General features: G+C 34.2%; 1 pseudogene; it reads left to right on the top strand.

Annotated features, from left to right (window-relative positions):
* Nucleotides 1-6,647, top strand: part of LOC141489238 (eukaryotic translation initiation factor 3 subunit E pseudogene) — a 45,430-nt pseudogene extending 38,783 nt beyond the window's left edge.
* The last annotated feature ends 20,997 nt before the right edge of the window (nt 6,648-27,644 follow it).

Raw genomic sequence — 27,644 nt, 5'->3', positions numbered from 1 at the left:
ATATAGTCAAAATCATTCATTTTACAGTTTATAGTGTGCTCTAATTCTTATTTGGTCATAAATTTATCCCTTTTCCATAGATCAGAGAGAGAGAGACTATTTTTTTGGTCTGTTAATTTATCTATGATATTGCTCTTTATGTCTAAATCCTTTACCTATTTTGACCTTGTTTTGGTATAGGGTGTGAGTATGGATCAATGCCTAATTTTTGCCATACTTTTTTTCCAGTTTTCCCAACAAGTTTTGTTGAATAGTGAGTCCTTATCCCAGAGGAGGATGTCTTTGGGTTTGTCAAGTAGTAGATTGCTGTAGTCATTTACTGGAGTTTCTTTTGAACCTATCCCAATCCCACAGATCCATTGCTCTATTTCTTAACCAGTACCAGGCAGTTTTGATGACTGCTGCTTTAGCACCTTCTGATTAAAGTGGGTCATAGTATAATGAGACCCTTAAGTTGAAGTTAACCCTCCTGCTTTTTTCCCAGGATTTTTTTCTCAAACATAGTGATATGATCTTAGACCTCTTCAATTGAGAGACAAGACCCAATTATACCCCTATCCTTTTAAGGTCATTCTCTTCAATTATATTCTACCCTCTAATTTTCCCTAGAGAAGTAAAGCTCTAAAGAATTAAAATTGTTATATTTTCCATTTTAGGGATCAGCATTTGTTTAAAACAATTTTCTTTTTCAGTCCCCTTTTTCATTTACCTTTTTTTAAATGTAATGCTTCAGTTTTGATTTTGGCAATTGAATTCTCTGCTCAGTCCTGGTCTTTGTGTCAAGAAGTTCTGGAAGTCATATATTTCATTGAACATGCATCTTTTTCCCTGACAGTATATGCTGAATTTTGTAGGGTAGTACATTCTGGGTTATAATCTCAGGTCCTTAGCTCTCTGATATATGGCATTCCAGTTCTTCCAATCCTTCAGTGTTGATGCTGATAGTCCTGTGTTAATCTCATTGTATTCTCTTTGTAGTTGAATTGTTTTCTTTTTTTTGCTTTTTTCAATATTTTCTCTTTTATTTGAGGGCTCTGGAATTTGGCTAGTACAGTCCTTGGAGTTTTTATCCTGAGGTCTCTTTCTGGAAGGGTTCTGTGGATTCTTTCAATTGTTAAATTATTATCTTATTCTAGTAGGTTGAGGTAGTTTTCCCTTATAATTTCCTGCATGATGTTTCCCAGGTTCTTCTGTTAGTCCAGGTTTTCTAATAGTCCAGTGATTCATATATTGTCTCTCCCAGATCAGTTTTCCAGGTCATTCTTTTTTCCTAGAAGGTACTTTATATTTTCCTAAATATTTTCAGCCATTTTATTTTGTTTGATGGAATCTTGTAGTATTGTAGATTCCTTAGTTTCTAACTGTTCAATTCTAATTTTTAGGATTTTATTTTCTTCAATTATCTTCTGTGTCTCCTTTTCCAGTTGGTTATTTTTACTTTTAATGGAGTTGATTTCTTTGGTCAACATGTCACAATTACCCTGCATGACTTTCATTTCTTTTTTCCATTTTTCTTCTTCCCCTCTTCTTTGTTTTTAAGTTCTTTTTTAAGCTCTTTGATGGACTTTTATATTTGAGTCCAATTTATAGACTCTTTTGATACTTCTCCTGTGAGTAAATTTTTGCTGCTTTCTTCTTCAGACATGACACTGCTGTCATCTTTATCTGTGAAGTATTTCTCTATAGTGAGAGCTCTTTTTAGCTTTTGTTCATTTTTGTTGTAGTTCTGTTCCTGGAATATATGGAGTATAGATTGAAGCTTTTATTTTGTTGGGGCAGGGGTCTGATCCCTGGATTGTTGCTGGCCAAGATTTTGCCTATGCAGTCCAGGCCTTGCTTTTGCAGAGATTTGTTTCCTCTTTTATGTCCAGGTTCTGACAACAGAGGATGTTTCCCAACCCAGTCCTGTCTTTTACCCTGGTGTTCTCAAGATTCAGACTTTGATTGGGGTTAGGATCCTCCCTGCTGGCTTGCTATCTAGCTGCTGGGACCTCTGTTATTATTAAGCTGTTGGGACCTGGATTGCACTGTGGTTAAAAGCCTTCCTGCCTCCTGGACTTTACCTCCCCTTTTCCCCCAAACAGACAGACCTTCACAGAAGATCCTCCATGATTTCTGCAGTTGAAAACTTCTTTGAATCTTCTCTTTTTCTTGGTATCTGTAGCGTGAATGTCAGAGTAGAGGTTTCAATTATCCTTGGTAGGGAAAGGGTCTAGGAACATGTCAGCTTCACGCAGCCATTTTGGCTCTGCCTCAGAAGTCTCCATTCACTTTTGCAAACTGGATCACTTTTAATTTGAATTTAGCACTGTACGAAGATATTTCCTGAGTAATTTCTGGGCAGTATGTAGCAAAACATAACCTAATATACTGGTAACAAATGTGAAACAATGAGCACAAAGACAAGAAGTCCAAAAAAGCAGAAAATGAAAGTAAAAAAACTACAACCACTGTATAAGATGCTCCCAGTTTGTAGACTCCAAGTTTTTGGGAAAATGAGCATCTTATACATGGGAAAATGCAGTAGATATGTACATGCTATTAATTATGTCAAAGGACCCGAGTTCAGATCACTCCTCTGATACATAACTGCATGACTACAGACATGTCATTTAACCTCCTTAAGACTCAGTTCCCTCATGTGTTAAATGAGATGATTGGATTGGATGACTTCTGGCATTACTTCCAGCTCTATCATTAAGAAACTGTGGCCTATTATTTCATTAATTTTGCTATAAATTTTGGTTACAACAGCAAATATGAGGTTCAGTCTTTCTAGTTTAATCCTGATGAAATATAGTCAAATAAATATATGAAACATTGAACAACTATATGATCTGTTTTCTTTAAAGGTTTTATTTGAGTTTTACAATTTTTTCCCAATTTTACTTCCCTCCCTCTACCCCACACAGAAGGCAATTTTCCAGTCTTTGCAATGTTTCCATGGTATGCATTGATCCAGATTGAATGTGATGAGAGAGAAATCATATCCTTAAGGAAGAAACATAAAGTAAAAGAGATAGCACAACTATATGATCTTAAAAATTCTTTTCAATTTTAAAATTCTTACGATTCTCTGATTTTGTCTTGGAATCTTTCTCTTCTTTTGAAAAATAAGAAAAAAGAAAATCAAAAAGATGTGAAGGGGGAAAAGATTATACTGACTTGTGCTTTATATTTTCCAGAATGTCTGTCTTTACCACCTTTACTGATTTTTCTGCCAACTAGTTTTCAAGACTTTCTTTTTGAGGAATAACAATCCCCCTCTGTCTTATCTGGTACTTACTTCACATCTACACCTAACATCACATAAACTGTTTCAGCCCATATATTGATGGAGACATCAATAATAAAAAAGAATTTATCATTAAAAATTTCAGTTATAGAATTTTTAAAAAATGAAATAGAAAAAAGGATTATATATATAACATATAATATGTCCAATGTCTATAATTTCTACAGTTGCTAAATCTATTAATATCTCCAATTTATCCAACTATTTATGGCATAAATTTTTCAATTATCTTGATTGTATGCTTTGCTATTCATGGGCAATCATCATAGACAATGAGTCCTCTTTGTCATTTTCCTAAGGTCTTTGCACAAACACAAACAAATGATATGAAGGAGGTCCCTTTGGGCCAGTTTTAGAATGGTAAAGGAGCTTTATAATTTGGAGCAAAAAGATGTGTAGACATAGCCAAACCATTTGAGCTCCACCATCTAAGAATTTTTTTAATGTATAGAAGAGAATGGAAGGAAAGGCCAGAAGGAATCACAGACAAACAAAGCAGCTTTGAAATTTACATGTTGAATTTATCATATGCATAATAGAGTCAGATTCACATATAGTTTTATTTTTATGTTATACCCTCATATATGAAAGTTTTTGTTTTATTTGGTGTACAAGAGAATATTTTAAAAAGAAAAGATTAAACAATATATAAGAACAAATGTCCCAAATCACTAATAATAAGTATAATGGAAATTAGAAAAAAATTAGAAAATTAGAAAACACTCTTGAGGTTTCAGCTCAAACTATAAAAATTAATAAAGACAACAAAAATTAGAATGTGAGAGGGTTTGTGGAAATATGAACATTTTATTAGAATATTTTTGGTAGGGATTGGAATTGGTATGGCACTTCTACAAAACAACTTGGAATTATGCCAGAAAAATGAATAAACTGTTCACACCCTCTGACCTAGATATCTCTAATAGTAAGTGTACCACAAAAAACTCAAAGAAAGAAACAATTTTGATGCATTCTGAGATCTTCATAGCATCACTTTTAGGGGGTAGCAAAGTCTTGGAAAGAAAGTCAGAGACCAGTGATACTACTTAAACTGCAAAAGATAATATAATTTTTTAAAAATCACTAAAAGGAAGATGATTATCTGAACAGAATAACAATAGTTTTAAAGTACAGAAAATGAAGCATAACTCCCTCCTTTCAGCATTAGGTGGGAGACTGAAACAGCAAAAAAAAAAAGCATACATTGCCATATGTGGTCACCCTCTAATTTTAGTTTAACTATTTTCCTTTTTTAGAGAAAAATTTCAATTGTTTTAGGTCAAATGGGAGAAGAGTATGTCCAAAAATTGCAATGACCTAAAAGCAATGTACACAAATAATGATTAAATAAGTTTGTTATGAATAAAAAATATGAAAAATACTTTATAAAATATGAAATGCTATACAACTCTAGATCATAGAAATACATATATATGTATATACATATATGTATATAGATATGCATAGATGCACACACACACACACACACACACACACACACACACATATATGAGTAAGAGGAGAAAGAAGTACCCAGAATTACTGTCTATTTCCCACTTGGGATAAGGTCACTCCAGAGTCTTACTATTTTGTGGGTATCCACTGAAAACTCTAGATCATCAACCTCTAATAATCTATTAGTTTTTAAGAGCCAACCAGGCAATGAAAGCTTAAAGGAAAAAGTAAAGCTAGTGAAAAATAAAAAAATAAAAAAGGTGTGTGTGGGAACAGCTAGATGGTACAGTGGATGTGTGCTAGGTCTTAAATCAGGAAGACTCTTCTTCCTGAGTTTAAATCTAGCCTCAGATGCTTACCAGTTGTGTGACCCTGGACAATTTACTTATTCTTGTTTACCTCAGTTTCCTCTTTTGTAAAATAAATTGGAGAAGAAAATATCAAACCGCTCTAATATCTTTGCCAAGAAAACCCAAATTAAGGTCACAAAGGCCAGTCACAACTGAAAAACAATGGAATAACAAGATTTCATCTTATGAAAAGTGACTATTTTATGATATCAGTGGCGTCTTTTGACCTATTACCACAAAAGGTCATTGAATTCTAGGGAATTACTGATGAGAAAAAAAACTTTGTATGCTACAAATTTTATTTTGTATACTGCATTTTTTGGCTATTTCATGTTTAAAAAAGTACATAATACCATTAAAACTTGCCTAGGAGTTACTTTCTTTTTCCCAGAAAATCAGAGGAATATGATCTCACTACTCATATCGTGTACTTTTTGGACAGCATTCTGGTCTTCCCACTGCTCTAGTTTCTCAAAGAGATATACAACAAAAAGGAATTATATTATTTCAAGAAAAATTGGACTTCCTTAGTGACATGAACATGGTGGACTTTGTAATGGACGTGTATAGAAATCTCTATTTTGATTACATTCCTCATGCTTTGCATGGGGAAAAAAAACTACTCTTGTTGTACAACTAAAACAGCTGCAGGCAGAAACTGAACCAATTGTCAAGATGTTTTAAGATGAAGAAATAACTAGGTAAATGCAATCTACCAGAGATAGTTGAATACTGTTTGACTACCTGACTGACAAACATGATTTTAGATAATGATATTTAGATACACACTATAGATATGCAAAATTCCAGTATAAATGTGGCAACTATACAGGAGCAGCATGAATATCTGTAATTTTTTTAGATTGTTGTTCCCCTCAACTGAAAGAAATGCTTTGAGTTCATTGTGGGGCAAACCTAACAACTAAAATTTTGGTGCAGAATTGGGAGGCAAACATATAAAGATCTTTCAAGATTGAAAGAGACCATAGATAATATTTTTGTCAGTTCTTCAGTACCTCCAGCAGAGATTGTGACTGATTCATTGATTGCTATTTGTATTCCTCAACCACCCATTACTAATCACTTTCTTTACAAGTTATAGTATCTTAATGCAATTCAAACTATGTGTCTACATATTCTTCACTAATTGACTTCTGCAGTCATAACAAAGATGTACAAAAATGAAGACAGGTATTAAAAAAAAACCCAGTCAAAATTCTTCAATAGGATTCTGACATATACAAAGATCATGAGTTTGTTGAATGCTTCTTTGTTAACTTTGATTTTGATGGTGCCAAGAAAAATGTTAAGATAATTTGAATTAGTTCTTTTGAATCTGCCTTGAGAATTTCATTGAAAATACTTAGCTTTCTGTCACATTCATCAATGTATCAATATTAGTATATTGACAGATAAGTTGATCATGACTCCTGAAGAAACTGAAAGATAGGTTGTCAATTTGATTAGAAATTTCACTTGATGCCAAGATTGACTCTAAATTGGACCATGTGGTGATGGTTAACAGTGCAGACACAACCTATCAGTAAGTGATTCATAACTAGAGTTAGTCATAAATATTGAGGGAAAACTCAGTCAGAAGAATGAGTTACTCAAGATTCTGGTTTCTATCAGAGTTTTGGAACATATTATACAAAATATTTAGTTGTGGATAAAACCTGAAATATTTGAATAAAATTGGTTCTTTTTATTTAAAAAGAAAAGCATACAGTATCATAATTAATGATTTGTTATAAATAATTATATGCACCAATGTGTTTTTTCAGTAATATCTAGAGAAAGATTATAGCTTTTGATGATTATAGCAGCCTGTCCTCCATTTCCATAGGTTAAATATATTGATATTCATGTTTTTTACTTTTATACCATTTTCTAGAACTACCTCATTAAAAGTTGGAAATTAGCTACATGTATTTTATTACTAAAGGTTTTGAAACCACAGTTCATGAAGTAGTATCACTAAATACTAAAGAAAAGAATATTGACCATGCTAGAAATCATGATATCTGTATCTCAGAATCTTAGGGCACTACAGAAGTTCAGGGGTATACTGTGCCACTGAGAGATTCTGGAAACAGTTTAGGGATGTTGAAGACTAATTTTGTTACTTTACAGTATTATTGTATTTATTATTAACTATATAAATGTAAAAAGTAACTATGGAGGCAGTATGGCATACTAGAGGATCCAGAAATGCTTTGAACACTCACCTGGCAAGAGACCATGTTTATTGCTTCAGAATAAACTCACTAAAGTCCAAAATCCCATCACAAGAAAGCTGGATACTGCGTAATGTTATCATTCACCTCTGCATCTCATGAAAATCACTTTACTAAGATATAAAGTTGCTACTCTAGACAAACTGGTTTGCCTCTCTGAGATTCAGCTTTGTCATCTGTGAATAGAAATAATTCAAAGTCGGCTACCTCACACAACTATAGGGATAGAATGAGATCATAAAATAAAATGCTTTGCAATTCTTAAAGCACTAAACAAACACTGGTCATTATTATCACTGTTATAGAGGTGACCCAAGCCCTCATAAGGCTATCAAGAGGGAACATTTTTATAATCTTTAAAGTAGTATATAAACAAAAAAAGGCTATATCTATTTGCTTGTCCTTAATCTCCTTGGGTCCCAGTGTTTTCATCTGTGAAATAACAGGATTGAATAACTATGGTCTCTATGTTATTTTTTCTGCTTGAGAACTTTGATACTGGTGGGAAGAAGCAGAGAGGAAGTTATCATTGCTAAAGTTTGGGGGATATTATTATTTAATTTTTATTAAATGCTTATTTATAAACATTTATTAAGTACTGATTGTGTTAGTCATGTCAAATCTTTAAAAATAGGTAAGAAAATAGAATACTAAAAAACAGAAGTCCCTGCTCTCATGACATTCATAGTTTAATCAGGGGAATAACATACAAATGACTGTTCATAGACAGCATGTAAATAGAATAAGTAGCAGAGGAAAAGTACTAGAATTATGAGGAATCAGAAAAGACCTTCCATAGTAGGTAGGCTTTTTAGCTCAAATGTAACAGAAAATAGACAGCCAGGTGGTGTGATGGATTGAATGGCAGATCTGCAGCCTGCAACACTCATCTTTCTGAGTTCAAATCTGACTTCAGACACTTAATAGCTGTGTGGTCCTGGGCAAGACACTCAGTTTCCTCATCTGTAAAATGAACTTGAGAAAGAAATGACAACCTTACCCATTGTCTTTGCCAAGAAAATTCCAAATGGGATCACAAAGAATTATATATAATTGAAATGACTTAATAATAGCAAAGCCAAGGGATGTTGTAGGGGAGGGGGAAAAATCCAGGAATGGGAATGAGTTAGTGAAAATGTCCATAATTGATATAAGTATCTTGTTCAAGGACAAGCCAGGTGGTTAATGTCACTGATCATAGACTAATACTCACAACAAAAACAACAGCAAATCACAAATATTTGGAAGAATTAATTTGAAGTAAACAGAAGTCAATATATGAATCTACTTAGTGAGAAGTGATTATTACTATCAGTCTCAAAGGGTCCTTCTGAAAAAGGGACATTAGAGCCCAAGTGAGAGATATGAGAGAATGTGTGCATGTGCAGGAAATTTCTATATCATGTGCATCCATTAATGTGTTAATTTAGTCTCAATAATATCAGTCAGTATTTTGTCTTTTGACATAATAATACTATCACCTATCTGATAGAGCCTGATTTAGAAATCTTACTTATGAAGGATTCTTATGCCCAGAGGATTCATTCATTGAGATTTCTCTGTATAAAACCCTAAAAAGAACAGAATTATCATAATCACCTTCCTCACTGATAGAAAATGTGCTTTGTCTGAACATGTTTCTGCAGTTCCTCCAAAAAAAAACTACACTTGCTTCAAACATTCAAGGAACGCATTTAAACCTCAGTTATCCCACAAGTCTTTGAAACTGTCTGGAAAGAGGCATGACCATTGATATAGAGAGTGGTGATATGTTGAGTTTCATGTGTATTTTTTAACCACAGACTAAAGCCTAACCTCAAGACCACCTGCCCAAGTAAGAGATAGAAAATGTCAAGGACTGTTGAACACTGCAAATTTTCACAGTGGATCAGTAAGATGTCATTTGGCACAGGTGTTTAATTATGATGCATTTGGGAAATGTGCAGTGCTCAATGGCCCTGAAATTCACACCTCCACCTGTGTAGAGGTCTAGCGTTAGTGAGTTTGAGGGGCTAGATTATCAAAAGATGCCATTTTGCTCCAAATTTGCTCAAGGGGGTTTTCCTTCTTGGTCCGGAAAACCAAGTTCATTGCCAGAAAATCATGGGGATTCACCACAGGAGCAGGTCCATCACGCAGGTTTATAAACTACATCTAGGTTATCCCTACTGGAATTAGCTGCTTCTGAAAGTGAGTAACCCGCAATGCCATGCAGAGGGTGGTGCTCCTGGTGTCTTTCCCAAATTTTCACTTCAAGTAAATGGGAAGAGAATAAAGTCATTGTTAGAGAAAGTCAACCAATTAAAGTCAGCTTCAAAGTGTAAATAATTCAGCTATCCAGGCACACAAATGCATAATAATTAATAGGATACTCTGTAGCCAGATACAACTGTATAAAACTGTCAAGTCCATCTTTGGCAACACCTGTCTTCATTTTCTATAATCTTTTTTTTCTTTCTATTTTATTCTCTAGCTTTTACTTTCCTCATGGAACCTAGTTTTGCCTAGCTGCTACTCTATTAGGAAGAAAACAAAATTAATAAGTTACTGGCATTTTAGTGTACATTTACTCAATCTATTTCCTTCCCTGGAAGTATCTTCATTAAAAAAGCACCAAGTGTAGAACTAGACTTGTAATTTTGTTTTAACTTCCTTTCTTCCCAATGCATCCTACATTTCCTAAATAATCATTGGTCAAGTCATTATATATTCCTTCAATGCCATCCTCTTCTTGTCCCACTTCCTTGAATGAATGAGTAGAATAAGGCCTGTTCTTCCTTTGTTGGTGCCATATCAGACACAGTATCTTACATTAATTACACTGAGATATGCAAATTAACCATCTTCCTTTAAGTCTTAGATGTACAAAACTTCTAGTTTAATGGCACATTAGTGGCATTATGGAGTAAACAATAAGCAGTCATGAGATAAAATAAGAGAATCTCTCATAGAAGGGACTTTAGAGACCATCTAAACAAGAACATTCTCTAAGAATGGAAAACTATCTTTAGTAATCTCAATTATAACTTATAGGAAGCTATCAGAAAGGCTTTCCTTATAGTGAGCTTTCCATAAACTGCCACCCCATTATTCCTTCTTATGCTCCCTGGGAACAAAACACAGTACAATTCCTCTTCCATATGATAATCATAAAAAATTAATGCAATTAGCATGTTCTACCACCACTCCTTTTTACCCTTGTCTCAAATACAGCACCAAATCTCTTCTCCAATATGAATGCTGTCTTTTCCTTCAATTGAGGACATATTTCCAGTACTTTCACAACCACAATAGCCTCCCTGTAGATGTTCTTCAGTTAACTAATAACCTGTCTAAAAAAAATGGAATTCAGACCTAAACAAACTCTTTTGTTCAATATGCTTTTAGTCCCAACTCTACTAACTATCTTATTGTGCAATCTTGGGTGAATTATTTAACCTTGTTGGATCTCAATTTACAATCAGTAAAACAAAAGTTTTGGGAAAATAATCTGTAAAATCTCTTATTGGTTTACTATTCTATGATTCTTGATATCTATTATAACATAGAATAATATATATATATAAGAATTTATATAATAAAATAATATATACATATATATGCACACAGACACAAACAGACACACACACACACACACACATATATATATATATATATATATATATATATATATATATATATAGAGAGAGAGAGAGAGAGAGAGAGAGAGAGAGAAGAATTTTATGGAATCTTAGAGCTGCAAGGAAATTTCCCAACAATGTCTAAGTCATACCCAAAAGGAATCACCATTTCAGCATATCAAATATCGTTGTCATATCATCCTTTGACTGAAGATATTTTTAATGCCTCTCCCCAAAGGCATCAGACTTATAAATAAATTTAATTATTAGTCAATGGATATACCATTTTACACTATCACATTGTCTCTTACACTGTTGTCAATATATCTCTATATCTTTTATTCCAATTGTTGTGACTGGGTTCTGCTGGTGGCAAGAACATTTTGGTAACCTATCTGCTAGCTCTGTTACTAATAAACAAGAGGAACTTCCTTAGGGAATGAATCTGCAAAGGTAACTGAGATTGTTACCCTTGGTGATCAATACATGTTTGGGGGAATTGTGAAAAAGACTGATGCTTTGAGAGGGTCTATGTAAGAAAATATAGAGTCCAGTGATTTACAATACAGAAGACCTGGATTTGAATTTTGCCTCTGACAGATATGTGTCCAAGGACAAGGCATTTAACTTCTCAGTTCCACATCAATAAATTGGGGATAAGAACAATCATGCTAAGATCCTTTTGAGGATAAATTGAGGTAATGTAACTCAATAATTTTGCAAATCTTTATCATTGTTATTTATTATTACCAACTGATCAATGATAGAAAATATTCATTTGTTTAGGTTCAAATGTTTGGAAATCTCCAAGGAAGACTTTGCCCCATCTACACAGTGTAAAACTACAAGGATTTGTAATTTCATCAGTGAATTTTAGTTTATTTTAGTTTGGCAAGACCGATTAATTTATTACTCTTTGAAAGATTCTCCTCAATTTTTGTCAAGATGACTAGGGATATTCAGTCTTTTCCCACCTCTGAAATATGGACCTTAGTAAAAAAAATACTTTGATCAGGGGAACAAAGTGATGATACACTAACATGTCCTTGGCTTAGTTTAATTCAGTCACATATAAAGGACACATGCCCACAGCAATCAGTGCTTAATTAGAAATAAGGTGTCACTGTCATTGCCTGCTACTGTCTTCCTCTAGCCATGTGCTTTTCAATTCTCTCTAGAGAACAGGTCTTCTCCTGACATGTCTATCTCCAATCTGATGAAAAAAATGTGGATGTCCATGGGGAAAGGCAGCACACAGAATTCATTGTGGATCAGTCTGTGTCTTTATACATTAGACAATCTTCATTTGAGGGTACTTGATCCCTCACTTTTCGATCTTTATTTTGGGCTTTGAAGAATTTTTGTTGGTGAAGAAACAAAATGTAATCTCTTGCCTCTTCTCAGTGGTTCTTAAACTAGAATCAATGGATTTGGTTTTAAAAAGATTTTGATAACAGAATTTCAATACATTTGGTTTCCTTTATAAAGCTATGCATTTTGTTTTATGGATTTAAAAAAAGGAGAAAGGTTTCATAGTTGAGTTTTTTTAACTAGAAGACAAAGGAGTCCTTGACAAAAAAGATTTAAAGTCTCTTAAGTCTACTCCCTTAAAGGATCTCTGACACATAGTAGGTTCTTAAAAGCTTGCTGATTGATTTCTATATCTAATATATTGCACATTACTTTGAAGTAGGTATTTAGTTAAGTTTGTATTGAAGGGAATTTGGAATTGAATGAAAAATTAAAGTCAGATTTTAGAGAAAGATATAGGGTAATTAATACATGCTATTTATTTTTCCATCAATAAAGCATTTGTAAACATTCAAAAATTTCCATTCTTAATTACCTAAAAATCATAAATATTTTAAAAGGTTTTAATACACTTAGGATTGGTGGTTGTTAGATAGTATAAACTCATGTGTTTAAAACCTGAGGCTTAAACATCTTTTAGCAGTGTTAATGGAGCACTAACCATCTTTCTATTATTAATCTTAAGGGAATCAAAGAATATGAGATGCAGTACTGGGGTTAGTGACATGCTGAAACATTTGAATTCCCCCATTTGATGAAGTACCAGCTTTTTCCCTCCTTAAATTCTTTTATGTGACTGACAGTTTCATCCATTTCTTCCTGAGGCCACTATTGAAATTCCTTTGTACTTGTAGAAGCAAGTTTGCTGGCTCAAGAATTTTGTTTTAACTCTGCCTCTAAGACTTGTCAGCGGCAAATTAGGACAAGGAATTCTAATTTATGTTTCAAAGACCCTGATGGTGGTGAGAACTACTATTTTTATTTACATTTTTCCCCAAAAGTGTCAAGTCAGGGATGATGTACCACAAAATACCACTGAGCCATTATTAGAGAATTTCAGGAGGGGCTGTGAAATGTGCAGGATAAGGGCAAGTGGGGATAGCTCCAAATAATGCCCATAAGAAACTGAGCTCCCTGAAGCAGCTGGATGAATCTGCTGAGGAGTAGAGCTTTGCATTTGCCTCTCAGCTGTTCACAATCCCTCAAAAGGCATGAAGGGCAGAGATGATCCCACAGAAGGCTTGGGTAGGAAAAAAAAAGCAACATTTGAAACACTTTGACCATACCCTTATTATGCTAGGATTTCCTTCCACACAGGAGACTGGCTGCCTGCACTTGAAAATGTAAATGTTTGCAACTGTTTTGTTTTTGCTTTTTTTAAAATTTTCCTTTCCTGAATATTCAAATAATCAATTGCAAGAAGCTTCATGAAGGAATTCATGGGTTAAAAATGATACACAATATGGAGGACTCTACTCCTATCTAACATCCCTAGTCCAAATAATAGTGGCTGTTTTAGCAATAGCAGTGGTTTCTGTCCCTGAGGAAATCCAAATATAGTTACTGTAGACACAATGTACAATGTACTACTTTTATTTTCTCTTTTATCCTGACACTATATTTGCCACTAAATCATATCAAATTTCAAGAAGATTAGTGCTCCTAGCTCCTTTTCTAAGAGTGTATCTTCTCAGTATGAAACCTGTTTGAACGGAGAAATGCTGCTTGGTAGGTCATTCTCTTGGCAACATTATGGGTAATATGCAAAGGGAGACAGAACAGGACTGGAAGCTTCATACAATGTTTCTGTGACACCGCTGACCATACAAAATGGAAATGAGGCTTTCTTTCCTTTGGGTTATTAAACAAAAGACACAGGGACTAATTTCTTAGGTTAAATAGTTACAGTCAGTGAGGAAAGAAAATGTGACTTTAGACTATACTAGAAAATCCCCATCATCTGACATATACCCACTCTGTATTGGATAACTGAACCCAATTCTATAGGGGAGAGCAAAAGAGAATCTCTCTACAGAGATCAGCTTTTAGGACTATATCTGTATCCACCCAGCCACAACAGATATACAACTTAGCAGAACAATTCATGCAGCTCTCAGGATCATTGACAGTTGAACTGGGCAGGTCAGCTATGACAATTATCTATTCCTTATGGTCACAATGCTACTTCACTCAAAATCAATACAAAGTGATAGCCAAAATTTTAATTAAGATAGCTTAGGCAACAACATTTTCAGCTTTTATATTGTTCATTGGAAGTTAATCTGAGTGAAATATTAGGTTTAATGTTACAGAGGAAAAGAGTATTGGACTTGAAGTGAATGGACCTGCATTCCAGTTAAAACTCTATGAAATACCACCACTGTGACTTTGTACTAGTTATTTCACTGTCTGGGTCTTAATTTTTTTCATTTGGGGGTCTAAACATAGGAAAGAGTTTTTTTGTGCTATGGATTGCCCTAGTCTGTTTGCAAAATTATCTACCAGGATCATGTTATTATTGCCTTAATACAGTATAATGAAAAAAACTATTAGTTTTGGAGTGAGAAGATCTGAGTTCAAAGTTTATTTCTGAGATTTTACCAGGCATAAAGGACATATCACTTAATCTATGTATTAACTTTTTTCATCTATAAATATAGGAGAAAAATGCTAGTTGCTAACTAATAAATGAAAGTTCTTTTTAAACCAAAATTTCTATATAAGTTTGAGTTGCTATTAAAAACTCATTTCCCATTATATTCAATAAAAATGTAGTGTTATTCACTCAAACATTAATCAAATGAGATCTTAAAGTGCATACATAGAAAAATGAAGTGGCAAATTGCAGTAAAGGAATTTGATCAACATAGTAATATAATCCAAATATCTGATCTTGAGATTGCTTTTTCAGCTCCTGACCAGAATAAGAAGACATCAATGAAGTCCTCAGGGTATCAGCTGAAATTTCCAATCTCACAATTGCTTTTTTCTAGATGGTAAGGTTTAAAATGTGGTTCAGGAGGTTCCTGATTTTATCCAAACTCCTTGGGGCCATAGTTCCCATTCACAGTCCACTTCATATGGGTCTATGTACATAAGAACCGAAAGACCATGCCTTTCTATAGCCTTCCAATGTGGTTCCTGGAAGGAATTACTTTATAACTATAAATCAGCTTTGGAAGAGTTGCTCATCTATGGGTCTGAAGCAAGTAAAAGTATATTCCAGGTGAAAGAGAAGGAAAAGCTCTTTTATATTCATTTTACTAGTCCCACCAAGGGACAGAAGAATGATTATCAATCAATAAGTTTTTAAGTACATTCTAGTGCCCAGAACTATGCTAGGTGTTTCAAAGGATTTGAAGAAAGTGCAAAACATGATTCTTGCCCTCAAAGACCTTAAAATTAACCTAAAAGTCAAACACTAAACAAGAAAAAACATTTGGGTATTATTATGTACTATGTAGCACTATGACCAGAAACACACACACACACACACACACACACACACACACACACACACAAACACATATATGAACAATAAATTAAATCATCTCTACAAGATTAAAACTGTTCTTATATTCTATAAAGTTATAGAAATGGCATTTTAGAAGTTGAAGTCAAAAACAACACCTAGACCATACCAAGGCAATGTAGAAATACTCTGCTAGAGTAAACACAATCAGAAAGTACAAAGAATCAGTTTTCAAACTATCACAAAGAAGGGAAAGAGATCATACAATTACATAAAATCATATAGAGTAATATCCCACAAAAAAACCAATCTAGACAAAAGCAGGAGTTTTTTGTTGTTGTTGTTGTTCAATCAGTTTTCATTTGTGTCTGTTTTCTCACGACCCCATTTAGGGTTTTCTTAGCAAAGGAACTGAAGTGGTTTCCACCTCGTTTTATAGGTAAAAAACTAAGGCAAATAGGATTAAGTGACTTACTCAAGGTCACACAACTAGTAAGCATTTGAGATCAGACTTGAACTTGGGAAGATGAGTCTTTTTGACTATGGATTGATATGTTATCCACTGTGCATCTAACTGCCAAAAAGGAATTACAATGTGATTTCCTTCTAATTTCTATAAAATTTTATGAGAATTCTATATTGATTAAGCTAAACTTGATGAAAATGAGAAGGTAAGGCAGTGTTCCAAATTTTTCTATAGTATTTCTTAGTTATACAACAGACCAGATCCAGTTTGTTTTCTTTAATTTAAAAAAAAGCCTTAAAAATCTCTCTTCCAAAAAAAGTTTCTCCCATGCATATGTTACTATCACATTAGATTCATCAAAATGCTAGAGATAAATTTGTCCAATGATCATGTAATTGTCTTCAAGTGATTTTTTAAAAAAGGGACATGCATAAGAGTTATATCTTGAAGTATATTCTATATAGACTCAAAATATAAGGATTATAAAGAAGTGCATCCAGTTCAGAATAATAAAACCTCAAAGAGATCCATAACTGCTTTAAAATGTTTGGCAGTCCACATAGTAAAAGCAATTCCATGATAAGTATATGATGTAGTACTTAATTATGGCTATCTTGGACAAACACTACATATAGTGAATTGATCCAAAAATTAGAATTGATTTAGAAGTTGTATAGTATTTTAAAATACACTAAACTGCTCTCTAACACAAAATTCATTTTTAACATCAATATTCTTCTAGTTTAATATAATATTACAATTCATGAAATATACAATTGAAAAATACAAAATTGTTAGTAACACAAAGGACGACAGAAAGATGCATGACATTGTTTACTCTTCTTTAATTCATTCAATAAGCATGTGCCAGCCCTATTCTGGGCAATTGGGATAAAAAGCCATTCATTCTATTGGAAAAAAAGAGGGCTGTATAGCATATTTAGGAAAAACTAACACCATTGATATGAGCATTTCCTAAGCTCTTTTCAGGGCTACTTGTAAACCCTTGTTTTCCACTTACCACTCAACTCTTACCTTATGTCTTCAAAAGTTATAACACACATAGCAGCTACATTCCAGCGAGTTAAGGGAGAATGTGAAGATTCCACTTAGTGTAATGGACATATGGGAATTTGTTCTATTGTCCATAAAGGTGACTGAAACAGTCACTATTGGAGTGATTAAAACTTGGTCAGATATAAAAAATGCCAAGGTCATGCACTGCATCTTAGGTCATTTCCACTTCTCTTGACTTTTGTCTTTCCACTGAACTTCAATGACTTTGAAAGAGAAAGACTGATGACTTGATACAATTCTGCCTCACTTCAATTCATATACAAATCAAGATATAACTTTATGATGTCATTAGTCCTCTTTAAAAATGAAAGATGAACAACAAAAATTAGGGGAGACAACATACACTTTGAAAAATAAATTCAAAACATATAGCAAGTAATTAGGGAGGAAGTTTCGTTAAATGTACTACTATCAATAACACTTCAGGAAAACATATTAGCCATTCCTGGAAGAAGTGGAGTGGAATTGAGGTCTAGAATAAGACATAAATTTTTGGACCTGAGAGGTGTACAAATTTGTTTTCTTGACTGTTTCAAGCAAAAGAAAATGTTACTTTGTTTGCTAGGAGACTATGTCAAGCAGAGGGTCACTGAAGCTTTTTTTTTAATGCATTGAAAAGAACCAAGGAAATTTTGAATGACACTGGCAAAGATGACAAATTTAAAAGTTACTTTTTAAATTTATATTATATTTTTATAAAAAAGCAAGATGTAGGTAATATATACGAATGGTTCTTTATAATATCTCTTTTTCTTTTCTGATTTGTGCATTAAACTATAGGTTGCAATCTATACAATGGAAGGAACAGCCACATAAATGAAACCATGGAACCATTAAAATATAAACCATGAAAGATATTTCTTAAAATTTTATTTTACTTATTTACCAGGAAGAAATATGAGATGACATGTGAAGTAGTTTAAGAACCTCAAAGCACTATATAAATACTAGCTATTTTATATCCATATCTAGCTAGCTAGCTATAAGGATAGAAGCAAAGTTATGTGAATGAAAAATTCTGTCTGTTCAGTTAGCCACAGAGGCGTCCATATTTCCATGCTCTTTCCTCTAATTCTTTGTGTTGCAATAGAGATGTATCTAGAAATGAGGTATAATTTTTCTCTTTTAAATAAGTAAAGTGGGGGCGGCTAGGTGGCATAGTGGATAAAGCACCAGCCTTGGACTCAGGAGTACCTGAGTTCAAATCCGGCATCACTCACTTAATAATTACCTAGCTGTGTGATCTTGAGCAAGCCACTTAACCCCATTTGCCTTGCAAAAACTGAAAGAAAGAAGGAAAGAAAGAAAGAAAGAAAGAAAGAAAGAAAGAAAGAAAGAAAGAAAGAAAGAAAGAAAGAAAGATAGAAAGATAGAAAGAAAGAAGTAAAGTGACCAAAATCCTTAATACAACCTGATGGAGGGTGGGAGGAAGGAGTTGGGGAAGGGTAAAGAGTCCAGATGACAATTTAAAGGCAAACTAAGTAAAGTCTCTCAACATTCCCCTCCAAACAAGTTTAAATAATGCTTGAAATGAAATTTTTCAGTGAAAAAGCAGACAAAAGGTCAGGGTAAGACATTTTTCTAGCCTAAGAAAAGTTAAGAGTTCAATAAGAAGTTGTTATTCTTAAGTAGAAACAAGTCAGGAGCCCACACATACAAAAGCAGTCTGCAGCAGCAACAGCAGTGTTGGGAGGTCTCAGGTCAGAGATGTTAAAAAGGTCATGCAATTGGTCAGGAAAAAATTAGGGGACACTTTGCTGGTATAGATGGCAACTGGGACTGATTGGCAACCTTATTGACCATATGCAATTCTGGGTTGCAATTCCAAAGCAGAGAAGACAGTTGGGTGTTGGTCACAAGGGAACAGTGCTCTGGAGAAAGTTACAAAACAAATAGTGCTATATTAAATGTGATTGTAAAGGAGTAGATGCCCTTTATGGGCAAAGATCAGAGTGCAGGTCAAGAGAACAATATCCATTTTTAGCCAAGCCAACACCACCTTGGAAGCTTGAAAAACTTAAAGATTCCAAAAACTCCCTCTGAAAACAGCAACATAACAAAAGCTAAAGCTTGAGACAGTGCCTTCCCATTCCCAGAGAAGCAGACCCCAACTTTGACAAAGTTCAGAGTCAAGAGATAGGCTGGAAAAATAAGAATATTGAAAAGAAAAAAGAAATTGATTATACAGTGATAGGGAAGACTAAGACATAAACGCATAGTAAGATAACAATTTGAAATCAGCTACAAAACCTCAAAGAAAAAATTGCTACTTGAATCCAAGCCCAACATGAATTCCTAGAAGAATTAAAAAATTACTTATTTTAAAAAATGAAAGTAATATAAGAAAATTATGAGGGAAAAGAGTTAATGGCTTGGTAGAAGACGCACAAAAATGCTAGAAAAAAATAACACCCTAAAAAACAGAATTGTACTAATGAGAAAAGAGGCACAAAAATTAATCTAAGGAAAAAATCTTTAAAAAGCAGAGTTGGGGGGCGGCTAGGTGGCACAGTGGATAAAGTACCAGCCTTGGAGTCAGGAGTACCTGGGTTCAAACCCGGTCTCAGACACTTAATAATTACCTAGCTGTGTGGCCTTGGGCAAGCCACTTAACCCCATTTGCCTTGCAAAAACTAAAAAAAAACAAAAAAAAAAAAAAAAGCAGAATTGGTCAAATGGAAAGAGAGATCCAAAATCTCACTGAATAAAATAATTTCTTAAAAATAAGTTGGGGGGCGGCTAGGTGGTGTAGTGGATAAAGCTAAAGCACTGGCCCTGGAATCAGGAGTCCTGGGTTCAAATCCGGTCTCAGACACTTAATAATTACCTAGCTGTGTGCCCTTGGGCAAGCCACTTAACCCCATTTGCCTTGCAAAAACCTAAAAAAAAGACAAAAAAAAATGAGTTGGGAAAATAAAAGCTAATGACTTGATGAAACATCAAGAAACAATAAAGCATTAAAAGCAAGGACAATAGAAGAAAATAGTCTTCACTTTTGCAAAGAATAGAGAGCTATAGTTTTAAAATATAGCCTCAAGGTCAGTTATCACACTGATGGCAAAGTCTTCAACTTGAAAAGGCTACAAGCCAAGGCCAAAGTGAGGGGAGTGCTGGAACATGATCTTCTGTTTGCAGATGGTTGTACCCTCAATGCAGCCTCTGAAACTGAGATGCAATAAAGTATGAATTGATTCTCTGCTACTTTTACTAATGTTTGTCTAACAATTAACACCATGAAAACAGAGGTGCTCCATCAGCCAGCACCATACCATCCATATGTGGAACCATCAGTTACAGCAAATGGAGAAGTTTTGAGGGCTCTGGACAAGTTCAGTTACCTTGGCAGTGTCCTTTCCAAGGAGGTATACATTGACAATGAGGTTGACACTCACATTGCCAGAGCTAGCTCAGGATCTGGGAGACTTCAAAACTGAAGATCTACAGAGTCGTTGTGCTGATTTCACTGCTATATGCCTAGGAAACTTAAACAGTCTACCAACACCATGTCAAGAAACTGAATCTCTTCTATTTAAATTGTCCTAGGAAAATTCTGAAAATCATCTGGCAGGAGAAGATACCAGACACCGAGGTCCTTTCTTGACCTAAACTGCCTAGCATTCCAACATTACTACAAAGAGAGCAACTATGATAGGCTGGACACTTTGTTAGAATGCCAAATGTACACTTGCTGAAAAAAAACAAAAACTATTTTATGGAGATCTCACACAGGAGTGCCCACAAGGGGGTCAAAAGAAGTGATACCAAGACACCTTGAAGGTTTCATTGAAGAACTTTAGAATTGATTATACAACATGGGAGACATTGGCACAAGATCACCCAGCCTGGTGTGCCCTCATCTGTTAGGGTGCTGCACTCTATGAAGAAGGCAGAATTGAAGCAGCTCAAAAGAAACATTCCATTCATAAGTTTAGAATATTCAACCTAGGTGTTCACATGGACTATTTGTGCCAGACATGTGCTAGAGCAGTCTAAGTTCAATATTGGTCAGATCAGCCACAGTCGGACACACTGTAATTTGTCTCAAACATAGCGATGTCATTTTGTTCTTCTTCAGTAATAAAGGACAAGAACCAAATAACCAGAGAGAGAGCTATATTTTCCTACTTCTACTCAGAATTCAAATCTAGTCAACATGACAAATTTTTGTTTGATACTTCATTTCCATTTGCATTGTCATTGTGAATACTCTTTTTCTACTTCTCTTTAGTTCCTTTTCACATAAGATTTGCCATATCCTGAATTTTTCGTTTTCAAGGTTGCATTACATTCATGTATCAGAAATTGGTGCATGTTTTGCCATCCTCTAAATGATGAGCATCTACTTTATTTCCAGCTCTTTGCTACCATAAAGCATTACAAAGAATATTTGCAATTTTCTTTCTTTCTTTGACATCCCACGGTTATATTACTAGCCATGTCATTTCTTCTTAAATACTTTTAAAGTATTAATGATCAGGAGAAAAGTTTATTCTAAGATCTTTCTTTAGTTTAGTCTATAAGCTTTCTTGATGATCCAGATCATGGGTCTTTGACCTAACTTAACACTGACATTTACAAAATTTTAAAGATGAAGGGAACTTTAATTAGGTATCACATTAAACAATCCTTTCGCTCATTTTTCAGATGAGAAAGTAGAGATCCAGGAGGTTAAAGGACTTCTTCAGTGTTAGCCAGTGACAGGACTAGAAGTCTCTTGATGTCTAATCCATTGTTCTTTCAATTAATCATGCTACCTTTCTGTTCATTCAGAAGCAAATCAATTACTGGACAAGGGCAGTCTTTCCAGCTTGTGACTCTAATCATGAATATAGGCATCATAAAGAGTTATTCTTCTTTTCTTCCTCTCTCCATTAAACAAATGATAAAAGATGTGACTTATAGAACAAACATTAATAAGTTGAAATGATGAAATAAATATTATGAGGTTATGGGTTTGAATTTAGAGCTAGTCATTGAACTTTATTATACGTAATTAGAAAAGTCTAGATTTTATCCAAATGCGATAATAGTCTTTATTCTAATTTCTCATAGAGGTAGCTTCATGAATCATCCACTTTTAAACAGAGAAGAAAAATGTTTTGCCCAAAATACAATATATGTATAATAGTTTTTCTGCCATACTGTATACCTGGTTTGTAAGGAAAGCATTACCAGTGTGCCATATAAGAAAGAATTTGATGTAATAGGAAGAGTATAGACTTGGGTTTTATACCTAGTTCTGTAACTTACATAGTTCTCTAACTTACTAGTTCTGTAACTTTGTAGAGTTGCATTATAATGAATCAAACAATAGAAGAAGGATGAAAGAGGTTAGAATTAAATAGTATATAAATAATTTCAGCCACCATTCTACTCAAAAAGCAAATGACTCAGAATGAGTGAATGTGAATGTGAATTTTCTTTTTTTGCACAATCAGTTCTCAGATTTTATTATCTCTCATAATGTCAGTCTCTAACAATGCTAAACAGTCTTCTAGAATTTCTTCTTTCTCATATCCAGAATTTTTTCATTCATTTTAGACTGGTAGAAAACATTAGTTAGTCTCTCTAGCTTTCCTGATTGACTAGTCTGCTGTTCTCACTTTTACTTTGTTCTCCCTTACCTGATAACAAAGAAGAAAGAGAAATTAAATTTTGTGATCAACCCTGTAAACAACCTTATGCGTGAAATTCTTTCAAGCCCTCTGAACAATCTCTGAATAATATACATGCAAACAAAGTTTTTACCTATTTTTTGTCTTCTTTAATGTGAAAAGTCCTGATAACCACATCTTCCCAAATCAATAGATTTACTTGATATAATGGAGAATAAAATTTACATTCCATATCAATCCTCTTAGATCCACCTGTTCTCTAATATATATTGCTCCCCTCCAAAAAAAGCCCTAGCCCCATCTTAGTTACAACTATCTAAAGATATCTATTATTTTTTATAGGCAATTACCACTTTAGAATCTATTCTTTATGCATAGGAGCAAAGCTCTAACAGGAAAGGAAAAGTAATTAGTAGGGGAGAGGAAGAAATCAGAGAAGGTTTCATGGAAGAGGTGGTACTTGAGCAGGCCCTTAAAAGGAAGAGAAAGATTCCAAAAAGCAGAGGGAAAATAGTACCACATGTAGGCATAGAGGTTGATTTTCAAATTCACAACATCAGGAGGCACCACATAGAATTCATGGAATTAGTAAAGCTGTTTGGCTGTTATACATAGTACAAAATTCTAGAGTTATTATTAAAGGGAGGGCAAATAAATACCTGAAACAGTGATCTTAAAGGGTCAAAATTTCATTATCAAGAGGTCATAACATACTTACTTCGCTTCCTTTATCAACAGGTTACCATATTTATTGATCATGGGAATGTTGTGGTTATATTTCATTTAAATTTTAGCAAAGTATCTGATGCACTCTCTTACTATTCATGTGAATAAAAAGTAGGGATGAGTTAAAATAAAGTGCAATAAACTAGTTTTAATGGAGTATTTGAAGCATCTATGCTTAGTCACTTTTATCAATGTCTTAGACAAAGGCATAAATGGCAAGCTTAGTTATTTGACAGTTAGATCTAGGAGAGAATGTTATTACATTGGATGATAGAGTCAAAAAAGTTATTTTTATACCTTTGAAAGACTAGAATACAGATCTGACAGGATTATGACAAAATTTAATGGAGATAAAGATAGCATCTTATACTTGGGTTTAAAAAAATCAGCACCTGAACAACAAAACGGATGAGCTTCATCTTAGACCTTAATTTGAAATATCCTAGAGGTTTTAATGAACTAAATGTGATTTGGTACTTGAAAAAACAACCAAAAAGAGAGATCTGTATTGGGATCAAGAGATCTGTGTTGGGAGTCATGGCATTCATGACAGAGAGGCACTCTACTGCATCGTATCTTACTTAAACCATGTCTGAACATTATATGTTGTTCAAGGATCCACACATTATCTGAGACATTGATAAGATAGATGGAGACCATTCAAAGGAGATCAACCAGAATAGTAAAGTGTTTTAAGATCACATCATATCACAAAGATCAAGGATCTTTATCCTTGAAAAAAAAGATCAAGGATCTTAATTCCTTTGAGATCAATTGAAGGAATTAAGAATGCTTAGCCTGGAGAAGGAAAGACTTAGAGGGGACATGATTTTTGTCTTCAGGAATTTGAAGGGGGATTAGACTTGTCCAGCATGAGGCCCAGAGGGCATAGCAGATTCAGTTGTTGGAAGTTGTAGAGAGGATAAGGAAAGCTTGATAATGACAAACTTCCTTTGAAAGAGGAGCCTCACAAAACTGTAATGGATTGTACCAATAGCAACTAGGTTTCTCATTTTAATAAGGGCTGGTCACTGATGTAGGATGGTTGGGAGGAACTTACTTTTCAGGAGTTCATGAAGTTCTTTGCAACTGTGAGATTCTGTCTCGAGGGTCATCCACAGACAACTTCCTATTCAAAAGTAGCCCCAATCATCTAATCATACTAGAGATCTGAAATTCTCACATAGTGGTGAGAATTTCCTTAAGTTGAATGATCCTTATAAAGAGCCTTATAAATATCATTCAAGAAGTTATTAGCACTTTGACTTCTGTCAATTAACCAAATTAAGTAGAGATTTCAGATAGACCTTTTAAGAAATAGAACAGATGATAGTAAAGTTTTGAAAGGAGAAAAAAGATGAGCTAATTTTTATATTATTGTCCCTGAAACAGTTATAGAAACTGAGGACAGTAACGTTGAATAGATTTCTCAATTATAATGATGCTTATTGCATGACTGGGTCAATTGACTTCTAATCTTCTTCTATTTTAAGTGCTAGAATATATAATCTGATTGTGATTAATTTTCTAAACAGTGATGTCAAGTTGCATATAGAGTTGGTTAGCTCAGTGTCATGGTAAGGTCAAAAATGGGCATGATGCTTCTATCATTCAGCTATTTGTGCTTTATTTCATAAACAATGGCTCCTAATCACCTCAAAAGTCTATTCTGGGGATGAGAAGGGAAAATAATAGGTAAGAAAGCATAGATGTATTGCAGAGATATTATATCCTCACCTCTAGGGGAAAAACTAAGAGAACAAAACATAAATTAAGTCAAGTGCAAATCAAGCCAATTGAACAAAGAGTTTTGTATAATAAAATATCCACTGAATCTAGGAGGTTCCAACCCAGATTTTTTTTAAATTTTTACCTTAAGAGAAATTTGTTGATGTTTAAATACCATGTCATTTTAGAATTGTTTCAGTGCATGTGAGTCTGATAGTCTTTTCCCACTGAGATTAGAAAAAAGCTGTTGTCAAATATATAGGACCCAGAATAGCTTAAACTAGGCAACCATATGATTTATCCATATGGTAAAGACACAAAGCTGAGGAGTAGGAGCTGTGATTATTCCTCCCACAAAGAAAAGGAAAGATAAGATTGCTAATGTCAATCTGGCTCATTGAATATCACCAACACTATTCTCCTTAGAGCAAAATTGCTGGACTGTGCCATCAAGGCCAAGAAATTTCCATACAGAAGGACATTTCATCACTCACTTCCTTGACCCAGCTGAAGAAGCTGAGAAGGGACAATAGGTGTGCCATGTTAAAAACAGTCCCTTTCAAATGATCTAGGGCCAGAAGAACAAGGGTAAAAATAAATCTTTCCAACAGGAACCCCTTCAGAGAAACAAACTGGCAAATCAACTTATAGGTCATGAATCTAATCTACCACATTTAGTTGTCTGTGAGGCTGCAACACAGAAAAGAACTCTTCCATTTTTCATCCTCATATACAAATTAAATCTTTCCCTATGATTTTTCAGTTTTCTTGACATCAGTAATTGTCACTGTCATGGTCAATTAATGCTGATTGAGGAGCCAAGCACAAAAGATCCTATACTACCCAACAAAATGGGGATGAGATAGGAGAGGAGAGGGACATAATCTCTACTACAACAATTACTACTCTCTACTGAAAATGAGTTACTTTTATTTCTCTATGGCAGAGGGGTAGCAGTATATTGTGGATATAGTGGAACTTCTGGAACTAGCAATTATTAGCTGTGTGACTCTGAATAACTCAGATGCTCTCTCTAAGTCTCAGTTTTCTTATTTGTAAACTGAGGTTAATAATACCTGAACTGCTGCCTAAGATTGTTGAGAGGAAAAATGCTTCTTAAACCTTAAAGTAATATGGAAATTTACATTATTATTATTATGTTAAAGGATGGTTTTGACTGAAGAAGGAAAAGATCTTAGTAAAATACAACTGAGTTTTTCACAGACTTAAGATTAAAGAACCTTGCACAGAAGGGGACCCACTAGGCAAATTGTTCCATATTACATGAGTTTACCAAGACAATACGCATTTATTAAATTTACTATTTTCTAAGCTGTATACTCTGTAATAGGGATAAAAATACAAGGAAAATGAAACAATTCTTGCCTTCAAGCATTTTATATTCTAAAGAAAAGCTGAAAAGGGAGTAAGAATGGGGAGAGAAAGTACCTTTGTAGGGGAATGGTGAAGTTCAGAGAGTCAGAATTGCAGCCCAAAGGAGAATGAAGCTTGTCCAGCTTGGGCTCATTCCCCAAATGGAAGCCTCCAGTAGAAAATTACCAATGAGAGAAGAGACCTGGCATGATGGAAGGATGTTTCAGAGTGAGAAAGACTTGAGTTTAAATAAATATCAATCTCGTTGTTATTATTCACTTGTTTCAGGCATATGTAATTCTTTAAGACCCTATTTGGGTTTTTCTTGGCAAAGATATTGCCTTCCTTCATATAAATCAATTTGTCAATGTTAAGTATTTTTAGCTATCAGATTTCTGAAATATTACTTTCCACCTAGGCAGTTCAGTTCTTCCTCTTCAAAATGAAATATATGGACTAAATGATCTCCAAGAGTTTTGTATCACTAGCATTCCAAGATCTTACATATTTAAATTTGCTTTATGTCGTGAAGTCATTGGGAGAAGTTTTAAATGGATAATTAATCAATGAGTAGAAAGCAGAGAATGGTAGAAAGAAAAATACATTAGAAATCATCTAATGTTTTCATTTTGCTACTGAGGATACTGAAATCCAGTCACTTAACTGAGATCACAAAAATATTTATTGGAAAAATCATGTCAGATTTCCTGATTCAGAGTCCTATATGCTTTCTACTTACTTCATAGGAACATAGGAACTTAGAGTTGCAGAGGCCCCTGGTGAAGATCTCTTCCATTCCACATCTTTTTAGAGGGGGAAACTGAGGTTCATGGAGGTCAAATCACTTCCTCAAGGACATATGTCTGGTTAGCAGAGAAATTCAGGACTAATGTCTACATCTACGGATTAACATTCTAA

This window comes from Macrotis lagotis, chromosome 5 (assembly GCF_037893015.1).
Source record: "Macrotis lagotis isolate mMagLag1 chromosome 5, bilby.v1.9.chrom.fasta, whole genome shotgun sequence".
NCBI lineage: Eukaryota > Metazoa > Chordata > Mammalia > Peramelemorphia > Peramelidae > Macrotis > Macrotis lagotis.
Note: the sequence above shows the minus strand (reverse complement) of the source record. Positions and strands in the feature narration are given on the sequence as shown.